This window comes from Rhinoderma darwinii, chromosome 5 (genome assembly GCF_050947455.1).
Source record: "Rhinoderma darwinii isolate aRhiDar2 chromosome 5, aRhiDar2.hap1, whole genome shotgun sequence".
Lineage (NCBI taxonomy): Eukaryota > Metazoa > Chordata > Amphibia > Anura > Rhinodermatidae > Rhinoderma > Rhinoderma darwinii.
In genome coordinates, this window is record NC_134691.1 from 91,154,664 (window position 1) to 91,161,576 (window position 6,913).

Consider the following 6,913-nt stretch of genomic DNA (forward strand, 5'->3'; position numbering starts at 1 on the left):
TAAACAAGACGATCAATAAAACCCAAACTACAGTGTTCGATGTAGTTAGACCAATTGATACTAAAGTCTTTATCGGCAGGATAAGGTGAGTTGAACAGAAGTCTGAGGCCTCTCGGGGCCATTTTTTCAGAAATGTACAGGTTGAGAAAATAGCAATCGATGCTGTGGAAAGCTTCTTCCTTCAGTAAATCTTCCAGGCGCAGAAACAACTCTGTCATGGCTTTGGTTAGTTCCGGATTTATGGGACTGTTCAGAGATGCCACGTCGGCAACTCTTCCATTTGTATTGAGCATTTGTGTTAGTAAAGAGTCCCGGGATAAACCCCTCAGAGCAATTGATTCCAACATGATTGAACAATAAGGATTTTGTTCGGTGGTAACCAGGAGAAATGTAAAGGCAGCCTGTGTGCGAGGTCCTACACAGTGGTGACTGTGTCCAAAGTAGGAATCCTCGATAACCCGAGACGAAACACCTGAGGACTTGGTGTAGAACGTCCGGCACAATACACTGAAAACAGATAAAAAACACGGCGCCAGAATGTGCAAAATAACGATAAACAGCCCCAGGGGCAAGGGATGGAATAATTGCTCACCTAGGGACGTGGACACCGGTTAGGATGTCGTAAACGTAGGAGAGCTGCTGCCAGGTCACTAGCCTATATGCAGCACAAGGCCCTTAGGTTTCCTCATCTCCGCTGCATCTACAGGGCCCACCTGTGGGGTCTAGCAAATGATGATGTGGGGTTTTTAGTGAAATTCTACTGGACCTAAAAAATTAGTCTGTGCCGTCATTTAGCATCATTGCGTTTTGAGAGTCATAACGTGTTATTTTTCCGTTGACGGAGCTGTGTGAGGGCTTGTTTTTTGTGGAATGAGCTGTAATTTTTATTGGTTCCATTTTTGGGTATATGCGATTTTTTTTTTTATCACTATTCCATTTTTTGGGAGATGTGGAAACCAAAAAACAGCAATTCTAGCACGTTTTTTTTTTTTTGTATTTTTTAGAGTGTTCACCGTGCAGTATAAACAACATGTTAACTTTATTCTGCGGGTCGATACGATTACAGCGACACAAATTTATATCGTTTTTTTACGTTTCACTACGTTCCCACAATAAAAATACTCTTTTCTAAAAAAATCATGTTTTAGTGTCGCCATTTTCTGACAGCCATAACTTTTTTATTTTTTATTTGATATCGCTGCGGGAGGGATTTTTTTATGCGTGACGAACTGTAGTTTCTATTGGTCCCATTTTGCGTTACTTGCAACTTTTTGATCACTTTTTATAAAAAAAATTTTGAGACAAGATGACCAAAAAATAAAATGCTGTCATTGTTTTTTATTAAAACTTTTTACAGTGTTCACTGTGCAGTAAAACTAATGTGATATTTTTATAGATCAGACTGTTCCGAACGCGGCGATACCTATTATGTATAGTTTTTCTAATAATAAAGGAGTTCAGGGAAACAGGGCGATTGTTGTTTTTATTAGTTAAAACTTTTATTTATTTATTTTTCTTTAACATTTTTTTTACTTTTTTCACTTTTTTTTTTTACACTGACCTGAGGGCTTGAAGATCTGGTCTTTTGATCCCCAGTACAATACACTACACTACTTATAAAGTGCAGTGTATTGTAACTGTCATTCTTCATCTGAAAGTTAGCGTATTAAGTCCTGCCTCGGGTAGGACCTAATAGGCTTCCGTACCTGGGCAACCAGGAAGCCTAGCAACGGCTTCCCAGTTGCCTTAGCAACCATCGCCACCCGTGATCCATAACAGGGGGGGCCCGGGGAAGTACAGAGGGAGCTCCATCCCTCTGTCAACCACTTCAATGCGGCGGACGCCATTGACAGCCGCATTGAAGGGGTTAAATGGCTGCGATCGGCGGTAACTGCTGTCTTTGCAGCGTGATGTCAGCTGTGTATTACAGCTGACCGCCGCTGAAGTTGAAGCGCACACAGCTCCTGTGCCGGCTTTATCTACAGGGCGTGACTGTACGCCCTATTGCGGGAACGCACTTTGAATTTGGACATACAGTTACGCCTAAAAGCGGGAAGGGGTTAAACATATTAAAATAAAGTGGCACAAAATCAAAACTTTTGTGCTAGGCCTTGTTCACATCTGCATTGTAAGCTCCATTAGGGGCCTCCGTCGCAGATCCGGCCAAGAATATTGGATACAATAGTGCAGCATGCTGCCCTATTATTTTCGTTAAAACTACGGACACCCCAACGGAAACCCGACAAAACCCATTAACGTCAATGGGTTTCAGTGGCGGCCAGTGTTATCCATTGTGCAATGGAACCAGCGCTTCTTATTTTTCCATTGTTCTGCTCCTCTGACGGAGCAAAATAACAGAAAGCTGAATGCAGGTGTGAACCCAGCCTTACATGTTGGGCATTTTGAGTAATATAAAACTTCTCATGCAGGAGCAGCTTGTATAGAGTGGTGGTCAAGCATGTGCCCTTTACTTCATTCAATGTCCATACACTTTGAATGAAGTGGCAGCGCGCATGCTTGACCGCAGCTCGATTCAATGTCCCCCTCAATGCGAGGGGTGGGACCAAGACAATTTAGATGTATGTGGCACCGAAATTCCTTATGGCAGCCCTGATCTTGGGTGAAGGGTCTTCCCTGTTAGAACTTCCAAATTTCATCCAGGTAGGCGCTTTGCAGGACAGTCAAGCTCAAGATCCTTGATGCATCAAACATAGCACTGCACATGGCAATGCCCTTCTTATATGGAATCTTCTTTTATGAGTTCTGTGTGTCACAAACATATGCGTTTATGACATCAGCAAATTTGTCATGGTTACTACAGTTGTTTGGCTCATACCTTATGATGTCAACCACAGTGTTCTGAAATATTAATCCTTTAATGATTGACAATATGCATGGTTGTAATATATGGGCAAATGGAATATATAGAGAATATAGAAGAATTGCTTTATGGGTAGGCAATCTGCAGTGTATTAACGTAACAGCCATGTGGATGAGATTTCAACATATCTCATCCACACGCTGCTTACAATTTCAGTGCAGAACTATACTCTCAGTACAAATTATTTCATCCTCAGCATGTCAACTTATGCTGCGGAATGGTTGCGTATTTGTTGTGATTTTTTTGCATTGTGTTCAATGGGTAAGTAAAAATCCACAACACATACAACTGTTGCGATTTTTGGTTTGGAAAAGTAGTAAGTAGGAAAATAAAAAAAGCCCTACATTATCAGTTTAAAATATATATTTTTTTTATCATACTAACCTCCCTGGCTCCTTACTGCTCCCACAACTCGTCTCTGTGCTGCCAGCCTCCTAGGATGCATTTCACTCCATGTGACTGTCGCAGACAATACCAGAAATTTTCTGCAGCAAATCCGGTACAAGTGAACGTTCCCTTAGTACTGCTGTATGTCTGTATGTATGTGTATGTGCATACATATGTGTACTTAGTTGTATGTATGTGTATATGTGTCTGCATGGGTGTGTGTACATGTGTACATAGGTGTGTGTATGTCCTTGTACGTCTGTCTGTATGGGTGTGTGTATGTATGTATTTATGTATGTATGTATTTGTGTCTGTATGTATGTATGTATGCATGTATGTATGCATGTATATATGGGTGTGTATACATGTGTACTTAGGTGTGTGTATGTATGCATGTCTGTATGGGTGTGTATACATGTATACTTAGGTGTGTGTCTGTACTTGTACGTGTGTTTGTATGGGTGTGTGTATGTATGTATGCATGTATATATGTATGTATGTATGTATATATGGGTGTGTATACATGTGTACTTAGATGTGTATGTATGAGTGTTTGTACGGGTGTGTATGCATGTATATTTAGGTGTGTGTATGTACAGTTAGGTCCAGAATTATTTGGACAGTGACACAAGTTTTGGCATTTTAGCTGTTTACCAAAACATATTGAATATACAGTTATATAATCAATATGGGCTTAAAGTGCAGACTCTCAGCTTTAATTTGAGTCTATTCACATTCTAATTTGAGGAAGGGTTTAGGAATTACAGTACTTTAATATGTAGCTGTCTCTTTTTCAAGGGACCAAAGGTAATTTGACAATTATCTAAAAAGCTATTTAATGGGCTGCATGGGCTATTCCCTCGTTAATCCATCATCAATTAAGCAGGTAAAAGGTCTGGAGTTGATTCCAGGTGTGGCATTTGCATTTGGAAGCTGTTGCTGTGAACCCACAACATGAGGTCAAAGAAGCTCTCAGTAAAACAGACCATCGTTAGGCTGAAAAAAATGAAGAAATCCATCAGAGATATAGCAAAAATGTTAGGAGTGGCCAAATCAACAGTTTGGTACATTCTTAAAAAAAAAGAGCACACTAGTGATCTCGTGAACTCCAAAAGGCCTGGATGTCCACGGAAGACAACAGTGGTGGATGATCGCAGAAGCCTTTCCATGGTGAAGAAAAACCCCTTCACAACATCTACCCAAGTGAAGAACACTCTCCTGGAAGTAGGCGTATCAGTATCTAAGTCTACCATAAAGAGAAGACTTCATGAGAGCAAATACAAAGCGTTCACCACAAGGTGCAAACCATTAATCAGCCTCAAAAATAGAAAGGCCAGATTAGACTTTGCCAAACAACATGTAAAGAAGCCGGCCCAGTTCTGGAACAGCATGAAACTAAGATCAAACTGTACCAGAATGATGGGAGGAAGAAAGTATGGAAAAGGCTTAGAACGGCTCATGATCCAAAGCACACGACATCCTCTGTAAAACGTGGTGGAGGCAGTGTGATGGCATGGGCATGCATGGCTACCAAAGGCACTGGTTCACTAGGGTTTATTGATGATGTGACTGAAGACAGAAGCAGCCGGATGAATTCTGAAGTGTTCAGGGATATACTTTCTGCTCCGATTCATCCAAATGCAGCAAGGTTGATTGGACGACGCTTCACATTACAGATGGATAATGACCCAAAACATACTGCGAAGGCAGCCCAGGAGTTTTTTAAGACAAAGAAGTGGAATATTCTGCAATGGCCAAGTCAATCACCAGATCTCAACCCGATCGAGCTGCATTTCACTTGATTAAGACAAAACTTAAGGAAGAAAGACCCACAAACAAGCAACAACTGAAGACCTGGCAAAGCCTGGCAAAGCATCACAAAGGAGGAAACCCAGCGTTTGGTGATGTCCATGCGTTCCAGACTTCAGCCAGTCATTGCCTGCAAAGAATTCTCTACAAAGTATTAAAAAAAAGAACCAATTTATTCATGGTAATGTTAATTTGTCCAATTACTTTTGAGCCCCTGAAATGAGGAGGCTGTGTAGAAAAATGGTTGCAATTCCTAAACGTTTCACAGGATATTTTTTGTTCAACCCCTTGAATTAAACCTGAAAGTCTACACCTCAATTGCATCTCAGTTGTGTCATTTCAAATCCAATGTGGTGGCATGCAGAGAGCAGATCATGAAGATTGTGTCACTGCCCAAATAATTCTGGACCTAACTGTATGTGTCTCTGTATCTTTGTAGTTTTATCTAGTTATTTTTTTACACTATTATATGCAAAACTGCTGCTAAATATTTGACAAAATTGCAGTGTGAATAAGCTCTTCCATCAATTGTTAGAAGGCTTTAAATGGGTATACCTGCCATAGACGTTTTAGGCATATTCATTAAAGTGTAACTAAACTTACAACAAACTTCTGACATGTCATAGTGACATGTCAGAAATATTGATTGGTGGGGGTCCGAGCACTGAGACCCCCACCGACCACTAAAACGAATCGGCAGAAGTGCTCCAGTGAGTGCTGTGCCGCTTCGTTTCTTTCTGATCGGCCTTTTTGGAAAGCCGATGTAACGTGTACAGGCCCATAGACTTTCTATTGAGTCCGTATACAGTTAGGGTATGTTCACACGGCGGGGGTCCGTAACGGCTGAAATTACGGGGATGTTTCAGCCTGAAAACATCCCCGTAATTTCAGCCGTACCGGCATGTGCAGGCGCTTGAACGCCGCGTCAATTACGGCCGTAATTAGCGCTGCTATTCATTGGAGTCAATGAATAGCGGCTCCAATTACGGCCAAAGAAGTGACAGGTCACTTCTTCTACGCGGGCGTCTATTTACGCGCCGTCATTTGACAGCGGCGCGTAAATATACGCCTCGTGTGAACAGACAAACGTCTGCCCATTGCTTTCAATGGGCAGATGTTTGTCAGCGCTATTGAGGCGCTATTTTCAGACGTAATTCGGGGCCAAAACGCCCGAATTACGTCCGTAAATAGGCCGTGTGAACATACCCTTACATTGGCTTTCTGAAAAAAGACAATCAGAAACCAAGCAGCTCAGTGCTCGCCCGAGCGCTTCTGCCGCTTCGTTTTAGCAATTGGTCGGGGGGTCAGTGCTCGGGTCCCCACCGATCAAAACTTCTGACATGTCACTATGACTTGTCAGAAGTTTGTTGAAGGTTTAGTTACTCTGCACCCGATCGTATTTTTCATCCGTAATTACGGGCCCATTCATTTTTATGGGCTACGGACACCTTTCCGTATTTTTACGGATGGGTGTCCGTGCCGTAGAAATGATAGAACATGTCCTTTTATATGGCACGGACTCTCCATAGAAGTCTATGGGCGCTTCCATAACTACGGAACGTTTGCTATGCGATGGGGACGAGCGCTCGTTACTCCGAGGACACAGGTACAATTAGAAGCAATAAATGACCGGGTACGTTCCGTGCCCGGCTATTCAGCGCTTTTGTACCAGTGAAGCTTCCGTCGCTGAAAGGCGCTGAATGACAGGCAAAGTCATCCTGCCCAGCCAATCAGCGCCTTTCATAGACCCCCATGAGACCTGCGCAGAAGAGAGTAGGTCTCCATTGCTGCCGGCCGGCATGGTAACGGGATTAAGGTGAGTTTGAATTTTTTTTT